The 13,448-nt window shown below is 44.2% G+C and overlaps 1 non-coding gene across 1 annotated transcript; it reads left to right on the top strand.

Moving 5' to 3' along the window:
• The first annotated feature begins 12,627 nt into the window (after nt 1-12,627).
• Nucleotides 12,628-12,742, top strand: LOC136752010 (U5 spliceosomal RNA). Its single transcript, XR_010817192.1, has one exon. It is a non-coding gene; the product is annotated as a U5 spliceosomal RNA (small nuclear RNA).
• The last annotated feature ends 706 nt before the right edge of the window (nt 12,743-13,448 follow it).

Below are 13,448 nucleotides of genomic sequence, written 5' to 3'. Positions count from 1 at the left end.
TTGGAACGGGATGCCGCACTCCTGCAAACAAATAATATCTGCCTTCATTCCAGCCAGAGAGTTTAAAACATCGGTCCTCTTTTTCACCTCAGCAATGCTCCTCACATTTATTGAAATAATAATAATTAATGCCATAATGGCTGTGAGGGCAATTACCCGCTCCGTAACAATCATGTAAAGAAACCTTTCTCTTCCCCACTCCTCTCTTCTCCCTCACCTAGCTTAGCACTAGCACCCATCATTTAAATCATTTGCCTCACCGCTTGATCCTCTAGGAAGACTATGGGGGGGGCTCGGCTCCCGCCACCCGGTAAGGCTGGCGAAGCTCCACTGGGCTCAGGGCCCGTGGTGCTGGAGGTTCTCCCTGGTTCCTTTGAGGCCGAGGCCCGACGAACAGATGGCAGGGCAGAGGCTTTATGTACAACTGGGGAGAAAACTGTGTAGACCCCGCTAGTTGTTCTTTTGACTAATGGTGGGGGAGGGGGTGGTCTCTCCCTTCCCGGCTGTCTGCTGCCGCAGGCCTCCTCCCCCAGCGCCAGTGACCTTGCCATTACTTCCCTGATGTCTTTATGGGAAAGGACACTGGCGCCGACTCTTGTCTCTTGAGGACCTGCGGCTCTCCCACTACTGCCGGGAGGGCACAAGGAAGGCCAGTATCCGGGCGTTAATGATTCTGCAGAACACCTTCCCCTGGTTGCTGCTCACACAGATGCCCCGGTAGTTATTAGGGTCCAATTTGTCTCCACTCTTATGAATCGCGGTGATCAGTCCTTTATGCCAGCTGTCAGGGAAGTGGCCCACACTGAGCACCAGGTTGAACAGCCGTAGAAGGGCCTGCTGTAGCTCAGGGCTGCTGTGTTTCAGCATCTCGTTGGAGATGCCATCAGGCCCGCATGCTTTCCTGGGCAGCAGGGCGCGCAGCTTCTCCTGCAACTCCTGCTCAGTAATAGTTGAGTCCAGGGGATTCTGGGTGTCTTTAAATGCCAATTCCATTCTTTTTAGTTTCACACTGATGTCATGCTGAGCTGATTTCTCAGTGTGGTGAATGTTTTCATAAAATTTTTCAAAGTGTTTTTTCCAAAAATCTCAATTTTGAATGGCCAATTCTTCAGGTTTTATTTTATTACATTTTTTCCAGTTTTCCCAGAATCTATTTGTGTTAATGGACTCTTCGATTATTGTCAGTTGCTTTCGGGTGTGTTGTTCTTTTTTATCTAAGTGTTCCTTCGTTCCTCAGTTCCTTCCTTATTCTATTGCACTCCTTATCAAACCAATTCTCCTCTTTGTATTTTGTTGGGATGTTCTTTTTAATTTTCAATTTTGACTGTAAAGCTGCTTTTTCAAATATATGATTTAAGTATTTTATAGCCAGATGTATTCCTTCTTTACTTTGTTGATTTGGGGTGACCAGAAAGGTGTGTATTAGTGATTGGATGTCTTGATTGCCAATTGCTTTCTGGTACTCTTGTGTGCTGTCTGGAGCCCATCTGTAGGAGTGTCCGAGGCTGTACAGCTTGCTGGGCTGTGTGTGAGCGCTGCTGCTGTGCTCTGTCCTCTTCAGGAACACAGTGATTTGGCTGTGGTCTGATAGAGGTGAATGCACTGAGAGTGAAGGGGTCTAGGTCTGTGATGGCATAGTCTACCATGCTGCTGCCAAGAGCTGAGCTGTAGGTGTATCTTCATAGAGAATCTCCCCGGATCCTGCCATTCACGATATACAGGCCCAGTCCCTGACAGAGCTGCAGTAATTTTTGCCCGTTTTAATTCACTCCCCTGTCGGGGCTGTGTCTGAGGGAGCTGATGGGGGTGTTTAAGGGGGTGTGGCCGAATATGTGGCTGTCTCCCTGTGTGCTGGTGAAGTCAGGCAGGCTGCCTGTCCGGGCGTTCAGGTCCCCACAGATCAGCACACTTCTCTGGACCTGGAAGTGGCAGACCTCAGTCTGGAGGTTGGGGAAGATCTCCTCATTGTGATATGGGGATTCTGAGGGGGGAACATACACACAGGAACACATCGGTTTGTGTAGAATTGATTTCTTTGCTTATTTTAAGCCATATGTGTGACTCTGCTGTTTTGATGGGCTGTATGGAGTCACTGAGCTCTGCTTTGTACCAGATTATTATGCCCCCGGTATCCCTGCCATGTCTGACGGAGGGCTTCTTCAGGGAGGGCACTATGACCTCTCTGTAGCCTGAGGGACAGTGACTGGACACGTCTGCCCGACACCATGTCTCTTGCAGGATGATGACATCCTTGTCTCTCACTCTCTCTCTGAACTCCAGGTCTGTGTTCTTCAGCCCGAACACTGAGGAGCCCAGGCCCTGGATGTTCCACATGGTGATAGATAGGGATCGCATTTCTTTCTACTCTAATTAAGCAATTTATATACTCCATTGGAATGAGAGATATCTGGAAATGTGTGAGGTGGAAAGTTAACAAATAAATAAATAGTAATACTGGTGATATGTAAAAATAGGAAACAAATAAATAAATAAATAAATAAATAAAAAACTCCTGACTTACACTCCTATATACATACGCATAAACACATATATCTACATATATACACATATATGTAAGCATCCATATATCTACATAATTTTTTGAAAATATGTCCATATATATCAATATATAACTACATTCATACAGCGGTGATTTTAGGATGTGGTAATAGCTAGTCACCTCCTGCAGTGGTTTCTTTGTTATGCACAGTTACTTATCTTATCAGTCGGGTGCAGATGAGGTTGAGCAGGTGTCGGATCTCCTGCAGCTCCCCGGTGTCGGTGTCAGCCACTCTGCTGACCACTGCTGCGTAGTTGCGCTGGCTGTGCTGCTGGGCTGCTCTGTGCATGTTCTGGATGGGCTCCACTCTGGGTCTGCTGTTCTGTGGTCGGGCGTATCCAGGCTGGGGTCTGCGGTGTCCGGGCTGGGGAAGGTGGTGTGCAGGTGGAGGGCGGGGGCTCCCAGGGGCCGCTCTCCTGATTGGCTCGGGGTTGTTCTGGGTGGTGTGGGTGCTGGAGAACCTTCTGTGGCCATGTGGGGGGCTGGCTGGGTTTCGGCCCAGGGCAATGTCTTTGAGTGTCTTTGCGAAGACGCTCACTGCTTGTTTGTGGAGATTGACGTTGTCAAACAAGCTGTGGGCCCCAAGAGTGGGGTGGTGTGCCAGGTGCACATTTGGCATCAGAGCACATCCCCGAGAGATCTCAGCGTTGATCATGTGGATGGTGTTGGGTTGGAAGTCCTTCCTGGGCAGCAGGGTGGAGATGATGATTTTGGCGTGGGGGAAGGTCTGGGTGGCCCTCTCCGCCACTCTTCTGATGGAGCTGGCCACCTTGTCCTGCTGGGTCCTCAGGTCGTTTGTGCCTGTGTGTATAATAATATGGCTGGGGGAGCCGAGGCTCTTCTCGGACAGCTGCTGAATGGCCCTCTCTGTGGTCGGACACCAGACCTTGGAGATCTTGCAATCAGGGAAGATCCTCCTCTCATTTATGAGTTTGCCATTTGAGTCTATCAGCAGGGCTACTTCAGTGTTCTTCTTCATGGTAGTCTTTCTGCGTGAGGGGGTCTCATCTGTGTTTGGTTCAGCCTGTGTGTGTGGTGCGCAGGTTTTGTTAGTGGTTTCGGGCTCAGGGTGTGTGTGAGTGCTGGGTGCAGTGTGTGTGTCTGAGTCAGGGTGTGTGTGTGTGTTGGGTGCACTGTGTGTGTCGTGCTCAGGGTGTGTGTGTGTGCTAGGTGCATTCTGTGTGTTCGGGTCGGGTTGTGTGTGTGTGTTGGGTGCAGTGTGTGAGTGTTGTGTTGTGTGAGAGTCAGTATGTCTGGATGTCATTGGGGTGGGAGGGCTCTGCACATTGTGCACTGCTGGGTTTCTTGAGGGCTAGTTGTTGTGGGCAGTGAATTTGTATAGCTTCTCCTTCAGGCTCTGCACTGTCTTGTCTCTGCGTTGCAGTTCCTCTCTCAGGGCCGTCAGCTTCCTCCTCATGGCCTCGCTGTCCTGCTGCAGCTCCCTCACCTCCTCCCTCAGCTCCCTCACTGTGACCTTGTGCTCTGTTGGACTCTGTTGAGCTGGTCTGTTAGCTGCTCTGTGGTGTTGGAGGTTGTGAGCTTGGCCAGCACCAGCTCTTTTAGCTCCATCAGCTCCACCTCCAGCAGGGACATGTTCTCCCTCAGCTGGGACACTGTGTCGGGTGTCTGAGGGGTGTCCTGCGCTGGGCTGCGTGTGGATTCCTTGCTGTTCTCTGGCGCGGCGCTCTCCCCTCCGTTGGCAGGGCAGTGTGGGGCTGGACTCTCCTCCTTATACTGTATGCTGTAATTTTGAATATTTTCAAAGTTACATCATTTGTTTGTTTTTCCTATCATGTTACAAATGTTCCCTATGTGATAGATGCATTATATCTTAACATATTCAAAACAATTAAATATATACAGATTATTATTTTCCGTAAAGTTATATCACATTGCTATTAACTATGTGTGTCAGTAAAAGATTAAAAAATCCTGACAGTTTTTTATTGATCCTGCAAAATAAGTGTTTAGGGAACAATTGTAACTTAAAGTTAGGGTTAGTGATAGGGTTAGGGTTATGAATATAATTGATATATAGAATTTTTAAGAAGTGTAAATGTTTACATTACATTTTCATGGATTGTCTGAAAGTTTCAGTTCTATTTGTGTATATGAAAGATATACATCTATACAATATCTTCACTATTAAAGATAAATGCATTATTATTCTCGGCATTGTTAAAGCTCATTGGTATGACTGTGACATTGGTTTATTATCGAAAAATATAAATATATATGAAAAGGTATCGTAAAAGAAATTAGAAACACCGTATACATTATTTTACTTTATAGCAGGGAGGAATCGCTATGTGTTATGTTGTTCCCCCAAGAAAATATTATTTGAGTTGCATGTTGTAAAGCCGGACAGGTTAGAGTGACGCACGTCTTTGTGTTCTGGATAGAGAGGAGTAGTGGCGCTGCACTGCTGTGCTCGGCATTGTATTTGTAACTGCAACTCGGTTCATAAGAGACATAAACAAAAGTGCCAGGAACAATAAATTGTGTCAAGGAGTCCTGATGTAAACTGAACCCCAAACAACATGTCTACCTCCGAAGAGACTCGTTTCACGGTTTACAGACTGGCGGCAGCGAGGGATATTGTTTGCTTTTGTTTTTTCTCTACCGAGGCCGGATGCAGTGAGCTGTGCTTGCGGGTGACTGAGACAAAACCATGTCGGTGGTGAGTGAACTGTACTGTTAAAATCGGAAAATAATAATACAAAAAAACTTACGAAAGAAATAAACAGCTAAGTTAAACAAGTATAAAAAAAACAAAAAAAACATGGAAAATCCGATGGACCCAGAGAGTAATGTCGAAGCAGCAAATGAAAATGAAGCCGAAAATGAAGCGATTAATGCAGAAAGACGCACGAATACGACAGAGTAACACATGATCGTGTTGAGCTGCCTCCTTGCTTTCACGGAGATGGGAAGGATAAAGAAAGTTTCTCTCTGTGGAACACGCGTCTGGAATTGGCTGTAAAAGCTGCACAAACACAGCACCAGGATCTTGCAACAATTGTACCAACACGTTTAAGTGCTGATGCACTGTCATACTGGGTTTCTTTAGCCTCTGAAATGCATAAAGACTATGCTAAAACAGTAGAGAAATTAAAATAAGTCTTTGGAAGAAAAGAATACCTAGTGCATTTTCAAACTTTTGTTAATGCAAGACCCCGTCAGCCTAAAGAAGCATTAGAAGTTTATGCAGCCGAAGTAAGCAGACTTGTGCAAGAGGCGTTTCCCAATTACGGACAGCCAGCTATTGAAATGGAGCGTTTTTGACGTTTTGTTGCTGGTTTAGACCCAGTGCTGCAGGCAAAGTGTTATGAGCATGGTGCAAGTAGATTGGAGGAAGCCCTAAAAATGGCTTGCAAGTGGGAGCGGGTCAGGAAGCATTAAGAACTGCCTCTTCACATTTCTAAAGCACAATAAATGAGAAGGTTCTGGAACAACCATCTATATGTAAATCTGGAAATATCCTAACAGCTATGGTGTCAAGCAAGTCCATTTCATCTACGTCAGAGGAATCCCCCAAATTACTACAAGCTATTGCAGATTTAACTGCAGATGTTAAAGCATTCAGAGTAGAGGTGAGCCAGTTGAAGCAACAGCAAGAAAATCTCAAACATGTGCACAGCCAGTACAAAGAGGGGAAAAAGGACCGTCATCCCTCTCCAGAATGGATGAAACAAGAGAAATATCGTGCATCACCTGATGGGTATAATTCTTCCTCTAGATCACAAAGAGATGTTTCTTCACCTTTATAGAAACATGTCTCCTGGACCATGACTTGGACATCATTCCCTACATAGGCAAAAATATGAAAGGTGGTCTTCATCACCAAGCAACCATTACTATTCAAGAACTAACAGTCCTAGCAATCGCTATCACTCATCTCACCCTGATCAGCACTGCAGTTCAAGATATTCTCGTAGTCCATCTGCATCCTACTCACACTCAAGGGACAGGTACACCAGGAGAACACCCAGTCCACATCACCATGAGAGAAGGCCTGATTGCAGATACAGCAAACGTCATCTTTGCTTTGATTCTGAGGATCCCACCTATCAGGGAAACGAGTGGTAGCAGGTGCTACGGGCCAAGTAGCTGCTACATTGAATTACAGGGGCCCAGAGTCTGAAGCTTCAGCGTTAAAAGACTCTCCAACCTCTTATTGTTTTGCTGTTATTGAAGACACTGCTGTTCAAGCCTTCATTGATACTGGTTCACAAATTTCTTTGATCAGTGAAAATTTAAGAATGTCAATTCCAGCACTGAAGACAAAGTCCATCAGAAAGACATACGTGTTGGCAAGGTCAGTGACTGGTGAGTGCCTTGATACTCTTGGAACACTAACCATTAGTATTAGACTTGGAGAGGAGGTTTTCCTTCACGATGTTCAAGTGATAAGAAATTCCAATCAAGCTGTCATACTCGGATGGGATTTTCTGCAGAAACACCATGCAGTGATTGATGTACAAGGACAATTACAGTTGTGGAACTGGAAAGTCCCACTGTTGTTTTCTAAGCAAATCACACCTCTTTGTTGCAATGCTGTGACATTTGTGCCAATCTACATTCCTGCAATGACTGAGATGAATATCATGGCAAAGTTGCAGCCATTTACAGAAAATCAAATCTCAACTCCAAATTAGTTAGGAATACTGGAACCTGAAGCATGCAACTACCCAGGTCTGTTTGTTGCCAGAACAATGTCTCCAGCGACGAAAGGATTAACAACCGTTGGTGTCATGAATCCTACCAATGACGACTGCCATGTCCCAAGTAACACACCACTGGGAAATTTTTACTCTCTGATAAATCAGGGAGGTGAAGAGTTCCAGGTTATTGAGGCTACTGTGCACAATATCAGGCAGATAGAAGGCACAAAGTTACCCACAGTGGACTTCAGTCAGTCTAAATTGAGTGATCCACAAATGGACCAGCTGGAGAACTTTCTTTTTAAGTATTGTGATGTGTTTAGTTCACATGAACATGACTATGGCTGCACAGATGCTATAAAGCACCACATTCGAACTGGAGATGCCCTACCGATCCACCAACATGCTTACAGGACTTCTCCAGCTTTGAAGCAGGAAATAGAAAAACAAGTTCAGCAGTTGCTGGCCCATGACCTCATTGAGGAGAGCTGCAGCCCTTGGGCTTCACCTGTTGTTTAAGTCAAGAAAAAGGACGGCAGCTATAGATTTTGCAATGACTTCAAGAAATTAAACCCTGTCACCATACGAGACTTGCATCCCTTACCACGGATTTCTGAAGCTTTGGACAGCCTGGCAGGGGCATGCTGGTTTAGTACCATGGACCTGCCAAGTGGTTATTGGCAATTTCAGCTGGCATCAGAAGACCGGGAGAAGACCGCATTTACCACCGCCAGCGGCTTATACCATTTTAAGGTCATGCCAATGGGACTGACCAATGCTCCACCTACCTTCCAACGTTTAATGGAGCTTTTGCTTTGTGGTCTACACTGGAAGATCTGCCTCATCTGTTTGGATGATGTTTTGGTTTTTAGCAAAACCTTTCCTGAACATCTGCAGAGTTTGGAAGATGTCTTTCTTCGCTTTTGAATGGCAGGACTAAAGCTGAAGGCCAGTTAATGTTAGCTTGCACAGGATGAAGTCTCTTTCCTGGGACATGTAATCACCAAGGGTGGTCTCAGACCAGATTCCAGGAAGCTGGACAAAGTGAAAGATTGGCCAACACCAAGAACACCTACTGAGGTGAGAGCTTTTGTGGGTCTCTGTTCCTATTACAGACGATTCGTTAAAAACGTTGCCCAAAAAGCTGCACCACTGCATTTGCTCACTCAGAAGGGAGTTGTTTTTCAATGGACCCCTGAATGTGAAGATGCCTTTTACTCTCTGAAGTGTGCTCTAACTGAACATCCAGTAGTGGCCTATCCAGATTTTTCTCTACCATTCTTACTCTACACCGATGCTTCTCAGAATGCAATTGGCTCTGTGCTCACTCAGGTTCAAGACAGAAAAGAAAGAGTGATTGCATACGCAAGCCACACCCTCACTCCTTCAGAGAAAAAATGGTCTAAATATGATCTTGAACTCTGGGCAATAATCTGGTCTGTGTGGCACTTTAGACACTTTCTGTCTGGCACCCCATTTAAAATTGTCACAGACCACAAACCATTGCTGAGTCTGAAGAAAAGTCCAGCTGATGGTGATCCCACAGGAAGAAGGGGACGTTGGATTCTAGAACTGGATGTGTACGACTGTGTAATTATTCACAGGGAAGGAGCACAGCATGCCAACACTGATGCTTTATCCAGAAGACCGGACATTTCTCAGAGTAGTAAGGGAGTGCAGTGTTTACTTGTGACCTCACAGAAACAGAAAAGTATGTCATCTACTGACATGCAAAACAGTTGGTCTTCTGAACTACAGCCTGAACAAGCTGTTCCTGTAAGACAAACCTGTGAAGATTTAGCAATAGACATTGATGAACTGAAGCAGAAACAACAAGCGGATGTCATTCTGAGAACTGTGATGAAATGGAAAGAAATGGATAACCGAAGACCTACTGCACGACGAATCAAAAACTCCCCGTCAGCTCTGAAAAAGCTCTGGTATGAGTTTCCTCGCCTGACTTTGGAAAATGGGATCCTCTGTCAAAAAATTAAAACCTTTCTGCAGAAAGCCTATACTTACCAATTGGTTCTTCCCGAATCCCTCATTCAGACAGACCTCACTTACCTACATGGAATTGTCTTCAGTGGACATTTAGGGACTGAACGAACTTTGCAGAGAGCCAGAAAAATCTGCTATTGGCCTTACATGTCACGTGACATTTACAAGTTCTGTACAGAGTGTTTAACATGTCAGACTCGCAGTGCTCCAACACCAAAAGCTAGAGCTCCTTTACAACCTATTGTGGTGGATCGTCCATTCCAGAAAATTGCTGCTGACCTCACCGAGCTACCAGTCACTTCTCAAGGCAACAGGTATGTTCTTTTATAATGGATTATTTTACATGCTATGTGAATCTCTTTCCTTTAAAAGATCAGCGTGCAACAAGTGTAGCTCAATGCTTGTTTGAAGACTTAATCCGTCAACATGGTATACCTGAGTCCATCCACACTGACCAGGGCAGACAGTTTGAGTCTGATCTGGTGAAGCAGCTGTGTAGCAAGTTGGGAATTGAGAAGACACGAACATCTCCGTACCATGCCCAATCAGATTGCATGGTGGAAAGACTGAACCGGATATTAAAAGACCAATTAGCTAAATACATCTACCAAAATGGAGGAGAATGGGACAAATACCTCTCACAGGTGGAACTTGCGTACAATTCAAGTGTACATTCCAGTACTGGATATACTCAATTTTTCATTGCTCGTGATCGGGAACCTTGCCTGCCTGTGGACGTTTTGTTGAACTGCAGTTCATTCACTACTCAAGCAACTCCGGGCACACCAGCTGCTTATGCCCAGGATGTCTTTAACCGCCTGTCACATGCTTTTGACATGGCCGCTGAGTAGTCGAAAGAATCTAAACTACTGCAAAAGACTCACTATGATCAAAAGCTTGCTTTTAACCCCTATGCTGAAGGTGATCTTGTTTTCCTTGATGATCCTGCCAATCAAAGGAATAAACTTGCTCCTAGATGGAAAGGGCCATATAGAGTTCTGAAGAGGTTGGATAAAGACGGTTGTCCTGGCATGACCTATGAAATCACTGACCCAAAAGATCCACGATCCAAATCATGGATTGTAAATTACAATCTGCTGAAGGCATACAAAGGTCCTTGGTCTGACTTACCTTCTCATCCAGAAGCGCCTCCACAGCTGTTTAGAGATCCTGATGATGCACCTGTCAGTCCGCCATCAACACTGACGGCTTTGTCTGGAGACGTCCCTTACCCACTTCCAGTTCCAGCGAGCTCCAGTCATCACTCGATGCCGTCTCTCTCTCTTCTTTCTTCTACAGCTCCTGTCCAGAGGGATATGCTACCTGTTCCAGGTGTTGTTCCACAGCCTGCTCTAGCACTTGAGCCATGCCCAGGTGTCACCCATTCTTCCAGCCTTTGGGATACCCAAGTCACAGTGCACCCAGAGACTGTGTCTTACCTCAGCGACCGCAGACTCCTGTGGCATTACCTGCTGGATGTACCTAGTGGTCGTAAAGTTATGAAACCTGACAAGTTTAAAGATTTAGTTATTTCGTAGTACATACCTGTTTTCATGTTACATTACAGTTCAATTCAGTAATGGCTTCTAATTTGTCATTCTTAAAAAAAAAAAAAAGTTCCTATTGTACTGATATACATCTATTGTGATTAAATTACTGCAACATCAGTTTATCATTTGGAAAATCTAAGTGTATATATATATATATATATATATATATATATATAAATGTAACATTAGAAATACTGTATGATTTATTTAATTAAGAAACGAGGAAGTTTTAAATAAAGTGGGGGAAGACTGAGACATTAGTCTATTATTGAAAAAAATAAATATCTATGAAAAGGTATCGTAAATGAAATTAGAAACACTTTATACATTATTTTACTTTATAACAGGGAGAAATCGCTATGTGTTATGTTGTTCCCCTAAGAACATATTTCAGTTGCATGTTGTAAAGCCGGACAGGTTAGAGTCACGCACGTCTTTGTGTTCTGGATAGAGAGGATGTGGCGCTGCACTGCTGTGCTCGGCATTGTATTTGTAACTGCAACTTGGGCTCCAGCACCGGCACCATGTCGGTGGAAAAGCGCTAAGTGAGCTCACACTGAGCTCAGTGTAATTTCTGCTCTGGAGAGCTCACAGTGTGACCTAGTCGTGAGTTCACGTCTTTACTGGGTAGTCCTTGACAACTTAATCGACTCAATTCTTGGGCTTAATTGGTCAAAATGACCATTGGTTGAAGGTACTCAGGGACTGATGTGTAGAGAGACTTATTAAACCTGCAGGATTGTGGTTTTCCCAGAACAGAATTAACCATTTACCACAAAGGAACATGGTAGGTGCTATTGCAACATGGATTACACAAAAAAATTGAAATCCAAGTATGTAGTGGTCCTTGGGCCATTGCGTGGTGATCCAGATCACTTCAGCATGAATTTTGCAGTGGTCTGGACTACAACTCCAGGGACTACTGTGCAGTGGTCCAGACCTCAGAAACTGTATGCATATGAACACTGAAGTAGGCATCATAACTGTAGCCAATATTTTGTGGTTAAAATGCTTAATTTAATCCCTGTATTGTACGGAATAATAATAACAACTGTAAAACATAAGAGAAGGGCCTGATAATAAATACAATACACAATAGACTAGAACCCTTAGAATGTAATAATATGAACATTTTCATGACTAGTATGATTGTAGTTTGGATGATATATTAATGCAAGTTGATAACATATTTTACAGAAAATGGGTTTTAGGAATTGTGTCCAAAAACTAAAAGAATTGTCTTAGGGACCAGTGCTCCTTTTCTCCAGACCAATGTATAGCCCACTTTTCTTTTAAATTATGTTTAAAACACAATTGAGGAAGCAGTGGTTAGTTCTGAATCAAACATATTGACCCCCTCACTCAATCTGTAAGTCCTGCAGCAAACATTGGAATATGCATAGATATTTGCTCAGACTGGTATAAATGTCCCTAATAAATAACCAAATGCCATTTTTGTTGTTTCAAATGTGCCCAACATCTTACCAGTATGTCCTTTTAGTATGTCACAAAGGTTCCCTAATTCGTTTTACAAATGTTCCCTGTATGTTATGAATGTTCCCTTAGCATGTGACGAATATTCCCTAGTTTATGTTACAGATGTGCCCTAGCACGTCTCTCTATCTCCCCCTCTCTCTCTCTCTCTCTCTCTCTCAATTCAGTGCATTTGTATTGTCAAAGCAATTGGACATGCAAACATACATACATACATACATACATACATATATATATATGGAAAATTAACAATACAATTAAAAATCACAATAAGATGTAATAAAGTACAGAAAAACAAAATGTAATAAAATGTGATCTTTAATACACACAAATATGTATGGCTGGTCGGAAGCGTCTTGGACTCGGATTCCTCTTCATTACTTATAACGCTTTTGCCTTTTGCTAAAGCTTTCCATGGAGGAGAACGTGGATGAGTTTGTACCATTCTTGGGAGGCTCTGCCTTGTTGGGGCGGAGCTGTGATCCAGGTGAACAGCTGATCGGGCATAGGTGGGCATGTGGGCGGAGGAGGAGGAAGGCCGGTCAAGCAGATAAGCTTGCTAAGGTACGCAACAGCAGCAAACAGACCCCCCCTCCCAGCCAGCCAGGCAGTCTGGCTGGCAGTGACTGAGTGGTTGACAGATGGCAAGCAACAGAATGCACGTGCTCTGTGATGTCATAGCAGTCAGCTCAGAGAGAGGTTCGTGATGTCATCGCTGAGCTGGCTGGCTCTGTGCGTCTTGCTGGTTGTGTGTATGTGTGTGTGTGTGTGTGAGAGAGAGAGAGATATAGTGTGTGTGAGTGGGTGGGTGGCTGTGTTAGTGTCTGTCTGTCTCTCTCTGTCTCTCAATTCAATTCAATTCAATTCAAGGTTGCTTTATTGGCATGACAAACAGATTCGTAGTGTTGCCAAAGCAGTTGATATATACATACATTGAAAAATAATAAAAGGTAAGAAAAAAGAAACAAAAAAAATGAAACAGTAACATTATAATTTATAAATGAAATCTTAATAGACATGTACATTTACTTTATAGTTATCAGGTTACAGTTGGTGCTCATGTATGTCATGTTTTCACAGTGAGCCCCTCAGGCTGTGGCAGGCGGCTACATATTGGGCGGCCAGGGGGGCTGTGTGTCCCTCCCCCAGGAGGATAGCTTTTTTTTTATTCATTCATCA

Source organism: Amia ocellicauda, chromosome 6 (genome assembly GCF_036373705.1).
Source record: "Amia ocellicauda isolate fAmiCal2 chromosome 6, fAmiCal2.hap1, whole genome shotgun sequence".
NCBI lineage: Eukaryota > Metazoa > Chordata > Actinopteri > Amiiformes > Amiidae > Amia > Amia ocellicauda.
The sequence above is the reverse complement of the archived record's forward strand: the minus strand, read 5'-3'. Positions and strand labels throughout refer to the sequence as shown.